At 39.3% G+C, this 23,624-nt stretch overlaps 1 long non-coding RNA gene across 2 annotated transcripts in view; it reads right to left on the bottom strand.

Moving 5' to 3' along the window:
* The window catches only part of LOC140726638 (uncharacterized), a 61,797-nt gene extending 38,301 nt beyond the window's left edge, over positions 1-23,496 (bottom strand). The window contains exon 1 of one of the 2 annotated variants that reach the window (XR_012098685.1): positions 23,115-23,496. This is a non-coding gene — a long non-coding RNA (uncharacterized lncRNA). The remainder of the gene's footprint in view (positions 1-23,114) is intronic. The other variant, XR_012098686.1, reaches the window with a different exon arrangement.
* Between the last annotated feature and the right edge of the window lie 128 nt (positions 23,497-23,624).

Raw genomic sequence — 23,624 nt, 5'->3', positions numbered from 1 at the left:
GTTTAGTCACATCCTCAAAAAATTCTATCAGGCTCATAAAGCACAACCTGCCCTTGACAAAGCCATGCTGACTATTCCTAATCATATTATACCTCTCCAAATTTACATAAATCCTGCCTCTCAGGATCTTCTCCATCAACTTGCCAACCACTGAAGTATGACTCACTGGTTTATAATTTCCTGGGCTATCTCTACTCCCTTTCTTGAATAAAGGAACAACATCCGCAACCCTCCAATGCTCCGGAACCTCTCACGACCCCATTGATGATACAAAGATCATCGCCAGAGGCTCAGCAATCTCCTCCTTGCCTCCCACAGTAGCCTGGGGTACATCTTATCTGGTCCCGGCAACTTATCCAACTTGATACTTTCCAAAAGCTCCAGCACATCCTCTTTCTTAATATCTATATGCTCAAGCTTTTCAGTCTGCTGCAAGTCATTACTACAAACATCAAGATCCCTTTCCATAGTGAATACTAAAGTAAAGTATTCATTAAGTACTTCTGCTATTTCCTCTGGTTCCATACACACTTTCCCACTGTCACACTTGATAGGTCCTATTCTTTCACGTCGTATCCTCTTGCTCTTCACATACTTGTAGAATGCCTTGTGGTTTTCCTTAATCCTGCCTGCCAATGCCTTCTCATGGTCTGTTCTGGTTCTCCTAATTTCTTTCTTAAGCTCCTTCCTGTTAGACTTATAATCTTCTAGATCTCTAACATTACCTAGCTCTCTGAACCTTTCATAAGCTTTTCTTTGCTTCTTGACTAGATTTACTACCGCCTTTGCAAACCATGGTTCCTGTACCCTACCACAACTTCCCTTTTGTACCTATGCAGAACTCCATACAAATATCCCCTGAACATTTGCCACATTTCTTCCGTACCTTTCCGAGAACATCTGTTCCCAATTTAAGCTTCCAAGTTCCTGCCTGATAGCCTCATAATTCCCCTTGCTCCAATTAAACGCTTTTCTAACTTGTCTGCTCCTATCTCTCTCCAATGCTATTGTAAAGGAGATAGAATTATGATCTCTATCTCCAAAATGCTCTCCCACTGAGAGATCCGACACCTGACCATGTTCATCTCCCAATACAAAATCAAGTACAGTCTCTCCTCTTGTAGGCTTATCTACATATTGTGTCAATAAACCTTCCTGGACATACCTAACAAATTCCACCCCAACTAAACACCTTGCTCTAGGGACATGCCAATCAATATTTGGGAAATTAAAATCTCCCACCATGACAACTCTTATTATTAGACCTTTCCAGGATCTGCTTCCCTATCTGCTCCTCAATGTCCCTGTTACTATTGGGTTGTCTATAAAAAACACCCAGTAGAGTTATTGACCCTTTCCTGTTCCTAACCTCCACCTGCAGAGACTCCGTACACAATCCCTCCATGGCGTCCACCTTTTCTGCAGCCATGACACAATCTCTGATCAACAGTGCCACGCCCCCACCTCTTTTGCTTCCTTCCCTGTCCTTTCTGAAACATCTAAAACCTGGCACTTGAAGTAACCATTCCTGGCCCTGAGCCATCCAAGTCTCTGTAATGGCCACCACATCATAGCTCCAGGTACTGATCCACGCTCTAAGCTCATCCGCTTTATTCACAATACTGTACTCTTGCGTTAAAATAGACACATCTCAAACTGTCGGTCTGAGTGCATCCCTTCTCTATCACCTGCCTATTCTCCTTTTCACACTCTCTCCAAGCTTTCTCTATTTGTGAGCCAACCACCTCTTCCCCAGTCTCTTCAGTTCAGTTCCCACCCCCCCCCCCAACAATTCTAGTTTAAACTCTCCCCAATAACCTTAGCAAACCTCCCCGCCAGGATATTGGCCCTCCTGGGATTCAAGTGCAACCCGTCCTTTTTGTACAAGTCATAGCTGCCCCAAAAGAGGTCCCAATGATCCAGAAATATGAATCCCTGCCCCCTGCTCCAATCCCTCAGCCTTGCATTTATCCTGCACCTCATTCTATTCCTATACTCATTGTCACATGGCACAGGCAGTAATCGCAAGATTACTACCTTTGCAATCCTGCTTCTCAACTTCCTTCATAACTCCCTGTAGTCTGTTTTCAGGACCTTTTCATATGCCAATGACATATGCCATTCACATACTTTTACATATAACCCACAATGAATTAATATAAAAAAACTAAGAAAGCTTAATCAAACAACATGTTTACAATATTACTCAAATATTACTGAAATACTAAATACAAAACACTCCTCCCTGCTTAGTTATAAACTCCAATCATGATAGAATGCATCTCAACTTTTACAGTATGTGATATAATACAACTACTATAAAGATATCCTCAACATAGCATATTTTAAATTGTCCCATTCAGGCCTAAAGCTTTAAATATTATGAAGGATTTCTTACTCTTGTGGGACAATGTCTTTCCTGACAATGGAGTGTCTCTCTGCTTGGCAGGTGAGACTTGTGGCTGTAAAAGAATCTCAGGTTCTGGGTGTCCTCAGCAGTAGCTGTAGGTGTTGTCTCTAGCACTGCAGGAAGTGGTTCTGACAGTTCTGGAAACCTTTCTTCTCTAACAGTTGACTCTGCTCTCCTCAACTGATCAATGTGTTGTCTCCAGATGCAATCTCCTCTATGTAGGAGAGTGGTCCAGTTCTGTCCTTAATCTTTCCAAGAACCCACTTTTGATCACTTCTGTAATACCTCACCAGGCCAACTTGTCCAGGAGTGAAACATCAAACCACCTTGTTTGAGGAGCCTTCAATTTGTCTCGGCTGTTTGTTTTGCACACTCCTTCTTAGCTTGGGTTTGAGAAGATCCAAGCATGAGGGAAAGGGACAATACATGAATCGTATCGCTGGTGAGTTGTTGGTTGTGGAGTGTGCTACATTGCGATATGTAAGGAGGAAATTGGTGAACTTCTGATTCAGTGTCATTGTAGTACATTCTGCAGACATTGCTTGCAGTGTCTTCTTTAGACTCTAGACAAACATTTCTGCCAAGCCATTTGTAGTTGGGGTGGTACAGTGCAGATGTAATATGACTTATTCTATAAATATTCAGGAATGACTGAAACTGTTCTGCAACAAACCGTGCTCCACTTTCACTGACTTGAGTGTTCTGTACATCCTGAGGAGAGGCTTCTCAACACATGAACAGTGTGCAAGGCTGAGGAGGAGGCTATTGGGAACACTTCAAACCACTTTGTAGCTGCACCCACCACTACCAAGAAATTTGTGCCCATGAATGGTTCAGCAAAATCCACATGAATCCTCTGCCAGGGCAATGCAGACCATTCCCAGGGATGGAGAGTTGCTGCTCCGGCCATCTTTTGGACATGTTGGAATCCCGAACAGTGCATGGGATGCTGTTCGATCTGCTGATCTATCCCAGGCCACCAGAGAATGCTTCAAGCCAATGCTTTCCTTTTGACATGTCTAGTTGACCAGCATGTAGCTCCTTCAACACTATATCTCCCTGTCAGCTTGGATGGTACAACAATTCCCAATCCCCACATAAGGCAACCCCCATCAAGGGCAAACTTATCCTGGTGCTGGTAAAAATGGGGGAACTAAGATTTCTGCTGCATCTTCCAGCATTTTGATTGCTATGTAGATCTGAGACAGTGTGGCTTTTTTTTCTGGTTTCCCTGTTGATCATCTCTGCATAATAGGGACACTCTCAATTTGCATTAGGGAGAGCATGACAAGAGGAGTGTCCTCCTTTGTAAATGTATCAGTATTTCCTTTTCCAAGGGTAAATGGGGGAGCCTTGCTGACTGGGACTCTGGATTGTGCTGTAGGTTTTCTATGTTTCTATGATTTCCGGGTACTTGGAGGCACATGATAAAATAGACCAAAGCAGCATGATTTCCTTAAGGGAAAATCTTGTCTGACAATGTTGTTGAAATTCTTTTAAGAAATAACAAGCAGATTAGACAAAGGAGAATTGGTGGATGTTGTGTACTTGGATTTTCAGAAGGCCTTTAATAAAGTACCACATGAGACTGCTTAACGTCTTCAGAACCCATAGTATTACAGGAAAGATACTCGCACGGATAGAGCATTGGTTGATTAGCAGGAGTCAAAGAGTGGGAATAAGGGGAGCTTTCTCTAGTTGGCTGCCGGTGACTAGTACTGTTTCACAGGGGTCTGTATTGGGACAGCTTTTTTTTTTACATTATACTTCAATGATTTGGATGACAGTATTGAGAGTGTTGTGGCCAACTCTGCAGCCGATTAGGAGAATGGGGAAAGTAGTGACAAACAGAATACAGTGTCGGGAAGTATACAGTCATTCATTTAGGTAGAAGAAATAAAGGTGTTACTATATTAAATGGAGAGAAAATTCAAAAATCTGAGGTGCAAAGGAACTTGGGAGTTCTCATGCAGGATTCTCTAAAAGGTAATTTGCAGGTTGAGTCAGTGGCGAGGAAGGAAAATGCAATGTTAGCATTTATTTCAAGACAATTAGAATATAAAATGTTGAGGCTTTGTACGGCACTTGTAAGGCCTCACTTGGAGTATTGTGAGCAGTTTTGGGCCCTTTGTCTGACAAAGGATGTGCTGACATTGGAGAGGGCTTAATGGAGGTTTACAGAATTGATTCTGCAAATTGAACGGCTTATCATATAAGGAGCATTTGATGGCCTGTACTGGAATTCAAAAGAACGAGAGGGGAGCTCACTGAAACATTTCAAATGTTGAAAAGCCTCAATAGAGTGGATGCAGAGAGGAAGTTTGCAATGGTGGAGGAGTCTAGGATCAGAGGACGCAGCCTCAGAATAGAGGGACGTCCATTTTTTTTTAATTTATTGAATTTTCAAATAGGTTACAGAAAGAGAAAAAAAATTATCAACCCTTCCCCCCCTCCCCTTAACCCCTCCCCCTAACATATCCCTATAGAAAAAAAAGAAAAGAAAAAAGAAAGAAAGAAAGAATGCCTGGATATCCGAAGATCCCTACATGCTCCACGGAGTTCGTAATAGCTTTAATACCGGTATGTATATTTATTTCTTTTGCCAGATAACCAATAATTTTATCTTTGGAGCACCTATATATTTAATCCTATTTTTTGTAAATAAGGGGGCCAAATTTTCAGAAATATTTCATATTTATCTCTTAAATTATAAGTAATTTTTTCAAGTGGAATGCAGCTAAAAATTTCATTCTTCCAACGATCTATACTTAAGTATGAATCCGATTTCCAAGTAACTGCAATAGCCTTTTTGGCTACTGCCAAAGCAATTTTTACTCCTAATCCATATTTTCCAATACCTTAAATAAAAAATCCCATTCCAGTCTATCAAATGCTTTTTCTGCATCCAAAGCAACTGCCACACTCATTTCTTCCCTCTTTTGTGCCAAATGAATTACGCTAAGTAACCGAGTTACATTATCTGCCGATTGTCTATTTTTAATAAATCCTGTTTGGTCCATGTGTATTAATTTTGGTAATTATTTAGATAATCTATTAGATAAAATCTTTGCTATGATTTTATAGTCCGTGTTCAACAAAGAAATAGGTCTATATGATGTTGGCTTTAAAAGATCTCTGTCTTTTTTTGGCAATACTATTAAAATAGCTGTCAAAAAAGATTCTGGAAGTTTATGCGTTCTTTCCGCTTGGTGTATTAGCTCCATAAATGGAGGAATTAATAAATCTTTAAACTTTTTGTAAAATTCAGGCAGAAAACCATCTTCTTCTGGAGATTTATTACTCTGAAGTGATCCTAGAGCTTCTTCAACCTCTTTTAATGTAAAAGGCACATCTAATCCCTTCTGTTCTTCCAAATTCAATTTTGGGAGAGTTATTTGTGATAAAAACCTTTCAATCTCAACAATATCATTTTGTGATTCTGATTGATACAGTTCAGAATAAAAAAAATTTTAAGTTTCATTGATTTCTAAAGGTTTATAAGTAATTTTATTTACACTTGTTCTAATTGCATTTATCGTTTTGGAGGCCTGGTCTGTTTTTAACTGCCAAGCAAGAATCTTGTGTGATCTTTCACCTAGTTCATAATATCTCTGTTTAGTTCTCATAATTGCTTTTTCTGTTCGGTATGTCTGAAGTGTATTATATTGTAGCTTCCTATTAACAAGTTGTCTTTGTTTTTCTTCTGTCATATATCTTTGAGATTCTTTTTCTAATTTTGTAATCTCTTTTTCCAATTGATCTATTTCTACCATATATTCCTTCTTAATTTTAGAAGTATAATTTATTATCTGGCCTCTCAAATATGCCTTCATCGCTTCCCATAATATAAATTTATCATCAACTGAATGTGAGTTTGTACCTAAAAAAAACTGAATCTGTTTTTTCATAAAATCACAAAAATCTTGACGTTTTAATAATATTGAATTAAATCTCCATCTGTAAATCGATTCCTCCTTATCCATCATTATCATTGTCATTATCAAAGGGGAATGATCTGACAATATTCTTGCTTTATATTCCATATTTTTCACTCTGTCTTGAATATTCGCTGATAGTAGAAAAAAATCTATCCTTGAATAAGTTTTATGTCTATTTGAATAAAATGAATAATCTCTTTCTCTTGGGTTAATTCTTCTCCATATATCAATCAAATTTAAATCTTTCATCAATGATAAAGTTAATTTTGCTACTTTTGGTTTTGTAACAACCTTTGTTGACCTATCTAAAACTGGGTCTAGACAAAAGTTAAAGTCTCCACCTATTAATATTTTATCGTGGGCGTCAGCCAAATTCAAAAAAGCCTCTTGTATAAATTTTACATCATTTTCATTTGGTGCATAAATATTCATGAGTCCATAGTTTCTGAAAAAATTTGACAATGTATAATTACATATCTTCCAGCAGAATCAATTAATACATTTTGTATTTAATTGGTAAAGTTTTGTTGATCAAAATTGCAACTCCCCTCGTTTTTGAATTAAATGAACCTGCTATAACATATCCGACCCAATCTCTCTTTAATTCCTGATGTTCTATCTCTGTTAAATGTGTTTCTTGTATAAAAGCTATATCTATTTTCATTTTCATAATGTATGTTAAAATTCTTTTTCTTTTCACCGGTCCATTAAGCCCATTAACATTAAAACTTTAAAAATTCAGTAAATTAGTCATTATTTTTAATGGGGTTACTCCAGTCTATAATAATATATAATATTTCAACTCTCATAGTATCTTGGGGAATTATTTTAAAATTCTCCATGTTGCTATGTGTCTCCCCTCCGATCATCCGAAAGAAAAATAAAAGGAAAATAGATAATAAATTTTTAAAAAAACAAAAAAACTCCTGCTAATGTTGTGAATGAAAAAAAACACATTACCCCCCTCCATTGTGCGGGTCATGGCAAACGCTATGATTACATATGTGAATCCCGTAGCGATCGATCCAAAGTTCCCCCAGCTCCCCCATAACATGAAAAAAGTATATATAAGAGAAGAAAAAATAATATCACTACTCTCGATTAATATTTCTCAAATTTTTATCTTTCTCCCCCTGTATCATATAATTAAAAGTATATTTAAATATTCTTCTGTCCTTAATGTCCATCAACTCACTTCAGTGTCCCCATCTTCATCTTTAATCTGTTTCACTTTTAAATCTTTATTGTGTCTAGTGAATATTTGGGAGTTCTTGTACAAACTCCTCTGCATCCCGATGATCAGTAAAAAGTCTTCTTTTTCCGTCATCCAAAAAAATTATCAGTGTTGCCGGGTGGCGCAGTATAAATTTAATACCCTTTTCCCATAAAAAATTTTTCGCTGGGTTAAATTCCTTCTTTCTCTTCAAAAGGTCATAACTTATATCAGGATAGAAAAGAACTGCTTTTCCTTCTATCATCAATGGCTCATTTCTCTTTCTGGCACATTGGGCAGCCACCTTCAGGATCTTTTCTTTATCTTGATATCTTAAGCATTTTATCAAGATTGGTCGTGCGTTTTTATCAGGTTGAGGTTTTGGTCTTAAGGCTCTGTGGACCCTTTCAATTTCAATCAACTGGGTTCCCTCTTCCATTTCCAAATTTTCCGGGATCCATTTTTGAAAATTTTTTATTGGATCCTCTCACTCTTTCCCTTCTTTAAGACCAACAATTTTAATATTATTTCGTCTACTAAAATTTTCAAGCACGTCTATTTTTTCCAACAGTCGTTTTCTTTCTGATGTCCAGGCAAGAATATTATCTTCCATTTTATTCACTCTATCAATAGTGTCTCCCATTATTTCTTCCAGCTTTTTAACTTTCTTGTCCATTTTCTCCTGTTTTTTCACCATTTTATCATAGTCTTCATATTTTTAATGTTTTTAATTCTTTTAATTGATGCATTATTTGCACCAAAGCTTCTCTTATGTCTCCAGAATATCTTCCACCTCCAACCTTTTCCTGTTGTTCTTCTTTTACCTCCTCATCTTCATCTGTATGTTCCAGCGAATCCGAATCTTCTTCGGGTTCATTTTCACTTCCGCTTCCAATCGTAGCTGGGATTTGTAGCTCAAATTGCTCATGCTTGCGCATGCCCTTTCCTGTGTGCCCGCGCAGTTCCTGTTGTTCCTTCTTGGAAACTGTTGATGTTGCGGCCGATTCCTGTTCTATATCGCTGGAAGTAAGATGCACTTGAGTCCGAGGCTTCTTCATGGTGGCTGGCCCAGCTTGTACTATCTTCAAAGTAGAAGTTTTCTTCTTTGTCTGTTTAGGAGGCATATCTAAGGAAAATCCTGAGTAGTTTAGACGTAGTTTTTAGAAAATATTTACTAACTTTTCTTCACTTAAACATTAATTTATTAGTTTTTTTATGGGAGAGCTGGATTTCCACGTCTCAATCCTACGTCATCACGTGACACCCCCCAGGGACGTCCATTTTGAATGGAGATGAGGATGAATTTCTTTCAGCAGAGAGCAATGAATCTCTGGAACGCATTGCCACTGGCAGCTGAGGAGGTCAAGTCATTGGATATATTTAAGGCAGAAGTTGATAGATTTTTGATTAGTCAGGGCATGAAGGCATATGGGGAGATTGGGGTTGAGAGGGAAATAAATCAGTCGTGATGAAATGGCAGAGCAGACTCAATTGGCCAAATGACTTAATCTCCCATATCTTATGGTCTTATAGTCTCATACTGCTTTGTCCATTGCTATTTTATCCTAATCTGCGTCGTGGCTATCCCTAGAGATCAAGGATGATGGTCTTTGTTCCGCTTCCACGGAGCGAAGACGCCTGTGCGTGTATGTGTTTAACATGTACTTGATGTTGCACTCCAAGAAGCACACGAAACTTCACAAATCAACCAACTGATTCCAGTGGCATGGAAACCACGACAACTGCAGCTGATGTATTTGTTGCAGCCTTCATCCACCTTTACAGCCATTGAGTTCGAAGTAACTTCGTCTGCCTGTTCCACCCTTGAGGTCTTGGTTGGATTGTTCTTTGTCAGGGACCTCACCCTCGACCTTACTGCCATGGGTGACCCTACCAGGAGCATAGCTCCAGATGGCATCGCTCTCGAGATCTCAGGACCACACAAGCTTCTCCACCACGACAAGGTGACAATCCAAAGAGAAGATCCCAATCTGTAGTAATGAGTTCAAGGGTTGGAGCACCAAAGCCAGGCAGTAGTTGACATATCCTAAAAAGAACCTCAATTATGATATGTCCTTTGGCCTTGGGGTATCCACCACTGCGTGAATTTTCTCTGCGCACTTGTGTAAATCTTTTGCATCAATGGTGTGAGCATAGTAAGTGATGCCTGGTATAAAGAATTCACACTTGTTGCGTCATGCTCTGAGCCCATCGTCTTCCAATCTTTTTAACGCGCTCTTGAAATTTTGGAGATGTTCTCTGCCATCCTCTCTGGTAGCAATGTCATCCAGGTGACACTGAGTGCCTGGGCAGTTTTGCAGCACCCAACCCGTAGCTTTCTGCCAGAGTACAGGTGCAGATGTTATTTCAACACTAAGCCCATTGTAGTGATAAAGCCCTTTGTGATTGTTTATGGTGAGAAACACTTTGGACTCTTTTTCCATCTCTATCTGTAAGTAGCCCTCAGTTAAGTCCACTTTGTTGAAGTACTTTCCTCCAGAAAGGGTGGAAAGGATATCCTCTATCCCAGGCAGAAGGTATTGATCTTCTTTCAGTACAAGGTTGATGGAAACTTTAAAATCACAAAAGATCCTGACAGACCCATCCTCCTTAGCTACTGGGACCACAGATGTTACACATGGACTCCACTCAACTTTTAAAAGAATTCCATATGGTCTAGCTGATTGGCTACTTTGTCACAGATGGTAAAGGAACCAGATGGGCTTAGAAAATCTTGGAAGTGGGATTTTCACAACACTATATTACCATTGATATGTTTGAGTTTTCCGATGCTATCCCTGAACTCTCCTTTGTCATCATCCAATACGTTTCTTAATTTGGTTTCCGTTGGCTCTATTGCATTGAACGTGACATGCAAATGGTGGATGGATTTGTCTGGCAAGATGTTGCCTTTAGAAAACCATGCTGACTGAGGGTTATTTTATCATGTGCTTCTAAGTATCTGAAAACTTCATCCTTAATAATAGACTCCAACATCTGTCCAACCACTGAAGTTAGACTAACTGGCCTACAAATTATTTTCTTCTGCCTCCCTTAAAGAGTGGAGTGACAGTTTCAATTTTCCAGTCCTCAGAAGCCCTGAAAGATCATTCCTAATGCCTCCGCAATCTCTTCAGCTATCTCTTTCAGAACCTTGGGATATAGTCCATCTGGCACAGATGACTTATCTACATTCAGGCTTTTCAGCTTCCCAAGCACCTTCTCCTTAGTAATAGCAATGACACCCACTTTTGCCCCTCGACACTCTTGCATTCTGCTAGTGTCTTCCACAGTGAAGGCTAATGTAAAATACTTATTACGTTCCTCCACCATTTCTTTGTCCCCATTACTACTTCTCCAGCGTCATTTTCCAACAGTCCAATATCTACTCACATCTCTCTTTTACACTTCATATATTTGAAAAACCTTATTGTATCCTCTTTTATATTATTGATTAGCTTACCTTTATATTTCATCTTTTCTCTCCTTATGGTCTTTTTACTCGCCTTACATAGGTTTTTAAAAGCTTCCCAATCCTCTAACTTCCCACTAATTTTTATTATATGCCCTCTCTTTCCCTTTTATGCTGTCTTTGACTTCCCCTGTCAGCCACAGTTGCCTCATCCTCCCTTTAGAATACTTCTTTATCTTTGGGATGTATCTTTTCTGTGTCTTCCAAATTTCTCCCATAAACACCAGCTAATACTGTTCTGCCATCATCCCTAATAGTGTTCCCTTCCAATTAGCTTTGGCTAGTTGTTCTCTCATGCCTCTGTAGCTCCCTTTACTCCACTGTAATACTGATACATTCTATTTTATCTTCTCCTTCTCAAACTACAGGGTAAATTCTATCACCTCATAATCACTGTCTCCTAAGGGCTCCTTTACCTTAAGCTTCTTAATCAAATTTGGTCATTGCATAACACCCAATCCAGAATTGCTAATGACTTAGTGGGCTCAATCACAAGCTGCTCTAAAAAGCCATCTTGTAGGCATTCTACAAATTCTCTCTCTTGGGATCCAATGCCATCTGGATTTTCCCATTCTATCTGCATATTGAAATCTCCCATGATATCGCAAATTTCCCTTTTTACATGTTTTTCCTATCTCCAGTTGTATGAGGTTTATCAGCTTAGCTTGTAAGTAAGAAAAAAAAAGTGGAATGGGTGTGTAAGATTTGAGAAAAAATATTTGGTATGAATATGATATTAGGCTAAATTGTACTCAACTGGCTCTGCTGCCTGGGGTCACCCTTCCCCCCCCCAAAAAAAAGCCTACTCTCACTGTACCTGTACTAACTAGCTATGAATGCAGAGGTCCAGACCTTCTGGATATCCTGCAAGTGAATGGTGAGACATAATGGCATTTCACTAAGACGCAGCTCCCAGAACCCAATGGCAGCTTTTGATGGGGAACAGGTTATAAACTTTGTAAAGGTTTTCAAATGTTTTGATATGCAGAGGCATTTCAAAGTTATTCAAATATCTTAAATGAAATTTTAATTTTAAAATGAAATGTATTAAAATAACACATTAATAAGTAATAAAAGATTAATTAAACAAATAAATACAAGAGATTCGGCAGATGCTGGAAATCAAAAGCAACACACATCAAGTGCTACAGAAACTCAGCAGGTCAGGCAGCATCTATGAAAATGAATAAACAGTCAACGTTCTGTGGTGAGACCCTTCATCAGGACTGGAAAGGAAGAATAAAAAGGTGGAGGGGAAGGGAAGGAGGACAAGCTGGAAGATGATAGATGAAGCCAAGTGGATTGGAAAAGGGCTAGAGAACAAGGAATCTGATAAGAGAGGAGTGGACCATGGGAGAAAGGGATGAAGGACAGGCTTCAAGGGGAAATGATAGGTCTGAGGAGAAGCAGTAATAGGTCAGAGTGGTGAATAGAAGAGGGAAGGGGAAAAGATAAAGTGAAGGAAAAAAATGTAGGAGGAGGAATCGATGTACATGCTATCAGGTTGGAGGTTACTTGATGGAATATGAGGTGTTGCTCCTCCACCCTGAGGGTGACCTCATTGTGTGAGAAGGAAGGTCATGGAGGGCATGTTGCAATGGGAATGGGGATAGAAATTAAAATGGTTGGCCACCAGAAAATCCCAGTTTTGGCAGAAGGTCCTTGACAAACCAGGCCCTATTCTACATTGGTTTACAGCATTGGGAGCACAGAAATACAGTAGACAACCCCAACATTCTGTATTAAACAAATGAAGTGTTGCCTCACCTGAAAGGACTGTTTGAGGCCCTGAATAGAGGTGAGGGAAAAGGTACATGGGCAGATGTAGCATTTATTTTACTTGAAGGGATATATTCCAAGAGGGAGATTAGTGAAAAATGATGAATGGACAAGAAAATCATGGAGGGAGCAACCCCTGCAGAAAACAGAGAGTAAAGATGTGTCTGGTGTAGGATCCCATTGAAGATGGCAGAGGTTGCAGAGAATGACGTGTTGAATGCACAGGCTCATGGGATGCTAGGTAAGGACGAGGAAGTCTACCCTGTTAAACAAGTAGAGAGATGTGGTATGGAGAGATGTCCAGGAAATGGAGAAGTGTGGGTAAGAGCAGCAGCAATGAAGGAAGGAAAACTCCATTCTTTGAAGGATGTCCTGGAAAGTAAAGCCTCATCCTGGAAACAGATGTGGTGGAGATGAAGGAACTGAGCAAAGGAATAGCATTTTTACAGGAGACAGGGTATGAAGAGGTATAGTCAAGATGGCAGTGGAAATCAGTAGGTTTATGAAAGATGTTGGTAGACAGTTTGTCTCCAGAGATGGAGGCAGAGAAATCGAGAAAGGGGAGAGAGGTGTCAGAAATGGACCAAGTGAATTTAAAGGCAGGGTGGATATTGGAGACAAAGTTGATGAAATTGACAATCTCAGTATGGATGCATGAAGCAGCACCAAAATTCATCAATATAGTGCAGGAAGAGTTGGGGAGCATTATCAGGGAAAGCTTGTATCATGGACTTCTAGGTAGTCAACTAAAAAGCAGGCAGAGCTGGGATCCATGCAGATGCCCATGACAATCCCTTGAGTAGGGAGACAGTGGGAGGAGCCGAAGGAGAAATTGTTGAGGGAGATTACCAGTTCTGCCAAAACGGAGGAGGGTGGTGATGGAGGGGAACTAATTGAGTCTTTTGTCAAGAAAGAAACAGAGAGTGTTACGGTCTTCTTGGTGGGGAGTAGAAGTGTATGGGGATTGGATATCCACGGTGAAAACGAGGTGGTCAGGGCCAGGGAATTGAAAGTTGTTGAGGAGATCGAGTAAATGTGAAGTGTTGCGGATGTACATGGGAAGGGGAATAGAATGGAGACAAAGCATATGAACATGAGTTCAGTGGCGCAGGAGCAGGCAGGTTTGTGGATCTTGGGTAGGAGATAATAATGAGCAGTGCAGGGTAAAGGAACTATGAGCTTGGTGGCAATGGATGGGAGATCTCCAGAGTTGATGATGTTAGTGATGGTGCAGGAGATAGCAGCCTGATGGTCCAGAGTGGGGTTCTTTTCTAGACGCAATTAACAGGAGGTGTCTGAGAGTTGCCACTTAGCCTCAGTAAAGTAGATGTCAGTCCGCCATACTAGAACAGCAACCCCTTCGTCTGCAGGTTTGATGATAAAATTTGGATTGGTGTGGAGAGAATGGAAGGCAATGTATTCAGAGGGGGTAAGGTGTGAGGAGAGAGGAGTGCTGAAGTTGAGCTGGTTGATGTCTCATTGGCAATTTCAGATGAATAACAATTTGGAAAATTCTTTGGTATATTGAGATTTTCTCTTTCTAGTCCCATTTTTTCTAATTGTTTTTTGATGACCAATGTAGTTTTCAAAGAATGGGATAGATTGGGTATTAAATGCTTCCAGGATCTGTTTGTTGGAGGAAGTCTCTTTTTGCTTGAGCAACTGCCAGCTAAATATAGCTTACCAAAAACTCACCTTTTTCGATATCTACAAATTAGAGACTTTCTGTAATCTCAATTACATACATTTCCAATGAGTCCTGATAAGAACTTATTAGATGTAATTTCTAATTTGAAACCTTTTCAAGATGGCTCAATATCCAATATTTATGGTATGTTGTTGGGAATAAGAGAGGCTCCTTTAGACAAAATTTAAAATGCTTGGGAACAAGATTTACAGATTTCAATTTCTGAGGAGACTTGGAATGAAATTTTTTAATTGGTTAACACTTCATCACTATGTGCTCACTCCCTCCTACAATTTAAAGTGGTCCACAGGGCCTATCTGTCCAAAGACAAGCTATCTCGTTTTTATCCGGATATATCTCCCTATTGTGATAGATGTAACAATGGAGAGGCTTCATTAAACCATATGTTTTGGACATGTCCGAGTCTTGAAACATACTGGAAGGAAGTATTCCAAACTTTTTCTGTACTTTTTAAAGTAAATTTTAAGCTGAACCCTTTGACTGCCTTGGTTGGTATTGTTGGAGAAAAAGGTATAACTTTGGAGACATCTGATTTGCATATATTGGCTTTCATTTCTCTTATAGCTAGGAGGGCAGTGTTGCTTAAATGGAAGGATGTTGCTCCGCCTACTCACACTCAATGGTTACGTAATGTTATGTCATGCTTAAATTTTGAGAAGATCCGTTGTTCAATTTCTGATTCTAACCAACACTTTCAAACATTGTGGGGACCATTCCTGAACTACTTTCATAACCTTTGATTTGGTGTTAAAGTACAGATGTTGGCTAATAACATAATCACTATGTGACAAGGAATTTTTTCCATCTTTCTTTCTTAACCAAACAGCTTCGATCTTGGTATTAGGTTTAGATTCTTTATTTATAATAAAATTATTACAATTCATATTACAATTTAATTAATGTACATGTTTGATTATGAATATAGGGTACTGTGATTGCAAGTGTGATTTAAATATAATGTATTCGAAAGGATCCAAAGCAGTATGTCCAAAACAAGGAGGTTTAGAGACACAAGAGGGGGTCATCACTGCCAAAGAAGTGGGCTCGAGATGAGGCAACAGAAGAAGAGCTTGATGTCATGGCAGGTGTGGAATTCACTGAGCTGAGGGCGAAGGGGTACAAAGGTGAGGCCCTTGTTGAGGACAGTGTACTTATTCTTTCTACTACTAATACACAAAGTGGGAATTCACATATAAATCAACTGGGATTCTGACATTAAGGAAGTTCTGACTGGTGTAGGATGACAGATAAAAGTACATTCAAATTCTACCAATGGACTTCATGAAAGGGCCTGGCATCTGTTCTTCAGCTTGTCTTGAACTTTCATCAGGGCCACGGTAGTATTTGCTGACTTATTCTTTCTGTGGCTGAATGCTTTAGTAACAAACAATCCATTTTCTTCTATGGCCTCAGCCCTGCTATAGACTCTGTAATAGCCACTCAGTAAGGGTCAACACTTCCTTTAGTGGGGCACTGAGAGGGTAGGTGGGGGAGGTAATAACAGGCCATGTGTGTAAACAGTCAGATCTGAGTGCGAGACATGGAGTGCAAGTATGATAGTAAAATAGACCATATGAAAGTTAGGCCTGAATCTTGACTGGCAGGAGGTATTGATGTGCTAGTGATGGTACCTTTGACATAATAACCAGCATGTGTAGATAGAGGAATGTGATATTTTAAGATGCATTCTCTGGTCTTGACAATAAGCAAGGTTATCTCACACCACTATGGTCTGCCTCTTCCTACTGTTGTTTTCACATATACCTGAATTGGATCTTAACCCAGCAGGAACAGATCTATTCTCCCTCACTCCAGCATTTTTTTAAAATCAAGGCCTCCACTGCTGTACCAGTGTTCACTTTCACATATTTTGTTATCTCTTTTGAACAACACTAAAGATCTCTAGAATGGCTTCCCCCTACTAGTTTCAATTTTATTTCCCACTCATCTTCAGCCAGACTCTATTGGACATAGTTTAAGCTAGGCCATTTTGTTTATTTCTGGAGCTACCACTGACATCAATAACATGTAAAATTGGCACACCAAGTTTTGCTGATCCTGTAACCAACACAACAGTGAAAATTGTAAATTACTGTAAGTTATATTGGAATAAAATCAGTACATATGTTCAATTTTAACAAATAGCCTTTCTGTATTGGGAGTGATAGTACTCTTTTCACTTGGCTTTACAGATGGCTTTGAAAACTTTGTAAGTCTGAGCAGTTGACCAATAAAACAGCTAAAATAACGATTAACCTTTCGTTCTATTTTTAAATGACCTGAATGTTTTTCCCATTTTAAATTGGGAAGATAATCTATTTTGAGACTCATTCCTTTGGTGTTGACAGATGGCTAACATACTTAGCTCAAACTGCCACACAGGAAATCTGTATTACTTGAATGAGGTTTTGGCAACACCAGTTGGCTGGAGTCCTAGTATTTAACTTAGTAATCTAGCTGTGCAGAAGTCTCAAGTACATAAAGGGGCATGAAATCATTACTGCTAACGGCAACACCATTTCCCATTTTTTCCCTGTAACGTGGAGCTACTTTTTAAAACTGATGCCAAAGTTTTATTGTGGTTGCCATTTCTTCTAGATTGTAATGGGGACCTAAAGTTCACACATCCTTCCATGTGTCAGTATTTGTATTTTATCAAAAGCAGAATAAACACTTTCATTTTTAGTATATTTTAATTGCCCATTGAAAATATCTTTTCTTTGATGCTATCTCTGTAGTTCCTGTTTTTAAAAGTAATGATTTAAAGCAAGTTATCTGCAAATATAGTTAGACACATCCAAGTTTTTGTGAATCTGACTTTATTATGAACACAGTACAATTCCTGCCCTCAGTGGGAGTTTGATCTCTGAAAAAAGGATTGTAAGCACCAGTGCTGGCATTTAAAAATGAAGGGTTTGGAGCATAATTTTAGATTACATTGACATGATGGTGCAGGATTGATCTACAGTGAATTATTAAACCTACATTTTGACAAAACAGAAACCAAAGCACCTTAATGTAATGTGTCTTGATGTGAATTAAGATCAAGGCAGCAAAGCAAAGACAAATTCAAGTTAAAAGAAGAGAAAGATAAAAAGTTGGGAAACCAGTCAGAATAATATTGGAATTGCTCATAGAGCAAACACTTGTGGTGGCATTGTTATCTCAAAATGTACAGGACTATTTAAATACTAAGAAGAATATGGGTGCACAACTCCGGATGAACTAATTGTAATCACATTGTTTATACAGCATTTGACCTAAAGGGTCATTACTGGTGTTTATGTTCCATATCCCTCCCTTTCCTTATCTAACCTTACCAACAAAACTATCTATTCCTTTCTCTTATATGTTTTTCAAATTTCCCCTAAAGTGTCTGTGATTTTTACTTCAACTATTTATTGTGGTTGTAATTTTAACAGTTCTCTACGTTAATCAAGATTTTTTGTTACCTGAATTTTTTACTTGAGTTTGAGTCTAATCATCTAATAATGCTGATTTTTGATTGCTATTTCCCTAAATTTTGTATGTTATAAATAATCTTGAAAACTCTATCAGCCATCACTTTAAATAAAACTCTCTAAGATCTTTTGGTTTTCATTTATAATTGCATTGTCCTGAAGGATTCTGTTAATAATACGTTGGCAAAGGACAATCTTTATAAGTGTCTTGCCACATTGCAAGTGTAAAATTAGCATTGGTATTAAAAAAGAAAAACAAAAAATTCTTGATTGAAAAAGTTTTGATTGCCAACATTGTTTGTAATGCCAAATTTGTACAAAAAATAACATCTATTGAATTCTCTGTCCATCGAAGTTACATCAAAAACTGAAGTAAATTATGCCTAGGATGTTGCTATTTTGTTACATCTAATAACCAAATAGGAATAAGATAGATTTTGGGAATATCACCATGGGGATTGAGGAGGGGCAGGAGGGAGGTAATCCCAGATGTTGTCTAGATGGTAGGTGAGAGAAATCCAAATTATGGGAACATGTGAATTCTCATCATGGGGATGGTGTGCAATTGCTGAGGCTTTGACCTCATTGTAAGGGAGTGCCCATTTGAGACTTCCCCAATTGCAGTTGGTAGCAGCTGATCGGTGGTTGGAGGTTATATTGCTGCAACACACAGCTCGAACCACATCATCAAGTTCGCTGATGACACAACCATAGTGGGTCTCATTAGCAAGAACAACGAGTCAGCTTACAGAACGGAGGTGCAGCAGCTAATGGACCGATGCAGAGCCAACAACCTGTCTCTTAATGTGAACAAAACGAAAGAGATGGTTGTTGACTTCAGGAGGGCACGGAGCAACCACTCCCTGCTGAATATCGACGGCTCCTTGGTAGAGATTGTTAAGAGCACCAAATTTCTTGGTGTTCACCTGGTGGAGAATCTCACCTAGTCCCTCAACTCTAGCTCCATAGCAAAGAAAGCCCAGCAGCGTCTCTACTTTCTGCGAAGGCTGAGGAAAGTCCATCACCCACCCCCCCCATCCTCATCACATTCTACAGGGGTTGTATTGAGAGCATCCTGAGCAGCTGCATCACTGCCTAGTTCAGAAATTGCACCATCTCGGATCACAACACCCTGCAGCAGATAGTGAGGTTAGCTGAGAAGATCATCGGGGTCTCTCTTCCCGCCATCACGGACATTTACACTACACGCTGCATCCGCAAAGGAAACAGCATTATGAAGGACCCCATGCACCCTTCATACAATCTCTTTTCCCTCCTGCTGTCTGGGAAAAGGCTCCGAAGCAGCTGGGCTCTCATGACCAGACTATGTAACAGTTACTTCCCCCAAACTATCAGACTCCTCAATACCCAGAGCCTGGACTGAAACCTTGCCCTACTGTCCTGTTTATTATTTATTGTAATGCCTGCACTGTTTTTGTGCACTTTACACAGTCCTGTGTAGCTCTGTAGTCTAGTGTAGCTTTCTCTGTGTTGTTTTTTTTGTGTAGTTCAGTCTAGTTTTTGTACTGTGTCATGTAACACCATGGTCCTAAAAAAATTGTCTTATTTTTACTATGTACTGTACCAGCAGTCATGGTCGAAATGACAATAAAAGTGACTTGACGTGATATTGGAAATCAGGAGGTCCAATGATAGTTTGGCCTCATGAGATGCGAAGTAGGCAGATCTTTAAAAAGATGGTGGGAATTTACAGAGGACATTGTTGAGCCTGGAATTAAAACTGCATTCTTCCTGGGTCAGCAATAATGCCATAAAGACGCTCATTTCTTGGATACAGCTCTCCTCCCCATCTTTCAGCTACTGAATATAAGTATAGGCAGGAGCGTGTGCTATAATACTTAAAGACATATCACTTTCTAGTAGTGGATTCTTCACCTTTCCTTTGTCCCTTCATTAAAACTAGAATGAGGTGGATCCGTCAGTTCAATTCCTGCAACAGATTTTTTGCTACATGATCTGATGCAATCCAAATCTGTGATTTTTTTTTGAATCAATCTATCCGTTTTTGGGAATTAAGATTCAACCCAGACAGAGAGCTCAGGGTAGTTAATCTGGTTTTGTATCATTTTCAGATTTTGATTTACGATCCTGTCTTGTATAATTATTGCAAAGTACCATTTTGTAATGTGTTGGTGTATTGAAATCACCATTTACAACTATATACTTCAGTCTATTAAGTAAATTAACTATATTACAGTTATTGAAAGAAAAGATATTTACAGATGTAACCATGTGATTCTTTTTCAAATTTGAATAATGTCTATAATTATTTGTGATTCAATCCTAAATATACACTACATACCTTCCACTAATTACAAAATAATCATGTAATTCATCTTTGTTCAGTAAAACTTTACTAAAATAGTTACATTTTATACTTAAAAGAAACCATAAAGAAAGCTTTTTAAGATCACCAATTTTCCCATCATAAAAAGCATTCATCATGTATTACAGAGATAATATTCCTGATGAAACGCACTTACTACTAAACCAATATTGTCTCCAAAGAACAATTTAATTTTCAGTAAGAAGCAAAAATCAAGATCCTTTCTCATTAACTACTCAGTAATACAAATAACTGGATTCTTTGTTTATTAGGAGTTTCTGTACTTTTATTTCTGTAAATACTGTGATTGCATTTTATAACAAATTTATTTGAGGAAAAAGTGTTAGAATGTCATGAATCTATATAAAACATAAATCAGGAATAAACTTAGCTAATCCAAGTATGCATTTAAATGAATTTTCTTCTCAAAATGCAACACCCATAACACATTATAGGTCACTGGTAACAGAAAATCTGTAGTCTATCATGGTCTGTAACTTCATTGGCTTGCATATCTCCATTCCACATTGCTACAAATTAAGAAATGAACCTGCTTCAAATTGGAGTGCAAAAGAGCAAGTCCGTAGCATCACCAAGTATACTGAAAAATGTTTGCCAATTTTATGATGCTACGACACAGGACCAAAATCTTACTAAACTGCAAAGGTAGCTTACCGTAAACAGAAACAAGCAATGGCATATTTCTCTGCGGTTGTGGAACACACATACATTAACACACACAAAAAGCTGGAGAAACTCAGCAAGCCAGGCAGCATCTTTGGAAAAGAGTAAACTGTTGACGTTTTGGGTAAAGACCCTTCAACAGTCCTGCTAATCCTGTTATTCATTTCCATAGATGCTGCCTGGCCTGCTGATTTTCTCCAGCATTTTGCACCTGTTGCTTGGATTTCCAGCATCTGCAGGTTTTCTCATCTTTGTACTAATACAATTAATACTAGTTCATTTAAATAACTATCAAGACGACGAGCTCTATGAAGATCCTTGTCCTCGATAGCAGTACATATATCCTTGCACAAGCAAGGATGTAGATGTCAGAACAGAAGTACCATCTTGATAATACACTTTGGCCTCCGCAACATATTGAACACCAGAGAAGCCAGTCTCCTGTCATTTCAACTCAATCCATAATATCAAAAATCAGCCAACTGTATTGTACATAACAAAGAACTATGCATCAATAAAACAGGTGTCTGCCCAACATGCAGCACAAATTCACACTAACAGATTACCATCCCTATCGTTTACTGTTAACAATTAAAAAGGTGGAAGATGTCATTAACAATTGGTTTTAGCATTGACTGGCTAGATGCAAATCTTATGCAAAGGAAAACAGCTACAATCCTACATGTCAATCATCTCACATCCAGAATATTACTGCAACAGTCTCCCAAAGAAATATAATAAACCCAAAACCTGCATGTTTCATCAATTATGTTCCCTTCTTTTTTGGGGTCCCCATTGCTGAGGTCATAATGATCATAAATATAACAAAATGAAATGAATAATTAACATACAGAAAATGCTTCAGTTAGGCCTGATGAAGGGTCTCTGCCCAAAAGGTTGACTGTTGATTTGCTCTCCATAAATGCTGTCTGATCTGCTGAGTTTCTCCAGCATTTTGCCAGTATTGATTAGGATTTATAGTCTCTGTAGTTTCTTGAGTCTCTGAACTAATCTGCGATGGATGTAACAGCTTACAATCTTATCCTTAATTTCTTCTGCTGAATCTCACTAACTCTCCACAGCCTTGTACCACCTGGAAAGCAGCAACTCCCATGTCAGGCTGTTGTTTATCGATCACAGCTCAGTGTTTAATACTATCATCCATTCAATACTAATCAACAAGCTTCAAAACCTTGCTCGAGCTGCTGTACCTCTCCCTTCAACTGGATCCTTGACTTCCTCATTGAGAGACCAAACAGTGCAAACTGGAAATAACATGTGACAATCAACACAGGCATACCTCAAGGAAATGGGCTTAGCTGCCACCGTACCCTTTCTAGTCACGACTGCATGAATAGGCACAGCTCAGTCTACATCTCAAATGTAAGTTAGACCAGCTGATGGAGCAGAGTCACGACGACAACTTTGCTTGCAGTGTCAGCAACATCAGGGAATTGACTGTGAACTTTAGGAAGAGGAAGTTGAGGAAGCACACACCAGTCCTCATTGAGGAATCAGCAGTGGAAAGGGTGAGCAGTTTTAAGTTCCTGGGTGTCATCTTCTCTGAAGGTCTATTCTGGGCCTAATATATTGATGCAATTGCAAAGAAGGGACATCAGGGCTATATTTTATTTGAAGCTTGAGGAGATTTGGTATGTCACTGAAGACTCTAGCAAATTTACTCAGATGTATTATGGTGAGTATTTTGTTTGGTATGGAGGGGCAACTTTATGGGATCGAAAAAAGCTGTAAAGGTTTGCAAACTCAGCCAGCTCCATCATGAGCACTAGTCTCCCCATCTTTATAATGTGGAGCCTCAAGAAGGCAGCATCCATCATTAAGGGCTGATCATCCAGAACATGCTCTCTTCGTATTACTACCATCAGGGAGAAGGTACAAGAGCCTGAAGACGCGTACTCAATGTTTTAGAAACAGTCCCTTCCCCTCTGCCATCAGATTTCTGAACTGTCCATGAACACACTACCTCACTATTCTGCAAAACGCACAAAATGCAGGAGGAAGTCAGCAGGCCGGACAGCATCGATGGATTTTGCACTTATTTTTGCACTATTTATTTATTTTATATTTTAATTGTAACTTACAGTTTTTTATGTTTTGCACTATACTGCTGCCACCAAACAAGAAATTTCACGACATATGTCTGTGATAATAAACCCGATTCTGCCTCTTCCACAGCGTTGAATACGCATCATGGGCACTCGCAATTTAACGGAAAAGTGCCTGCAAGCTGAAAACAAGGACAAGCGCTGCACCTTCTGAACTTGCATTCGAATTTGTCTTGTTCGATGGAAACTCGTTTTGAGTATTTCCAAAAGTCCCGTAATTACTTCAGATTTCCAGCAGCTGCAGTAACGTTGCCAAATTCGGCCGGGTCTTGGTGAGAAGCACACAACGGCGGGATGACAAGAGCGACTGAGGGATGTCGCCCTGCCTGCCTGCCTGACCGACCCACTCCGGCTCGCCCCTTCGCCGCGCACTCTGGGAATAGCGGACAACAAAGGCACCGCTGGGAACTCCAGCTCCCGGAATGCAGCGCGACCCCCATCGTCCGCGCTTGTCTGGCTGGCTGGGTGGCTGCGTCTGGCCATTCC

This window comes from Hemitrygon akajei, chromosome 4 (assembly GCF_048418815.1).
Source record: "Hemitrygon akajei chromosome 4, sHemAka1.3, whole genome shotgun sequence".
Classification (NCBI taxonomy): domain Eukaryota; kingdom Metazoa; phylum Chordata; class Chondrichthyes; order Myliobatiformes; family Dasyatidae; genus Hemitrygon; species Hemitrygon akajei.
This window is presented reverse-complemented; position numbering and strand designations above follow the sequence as displayed.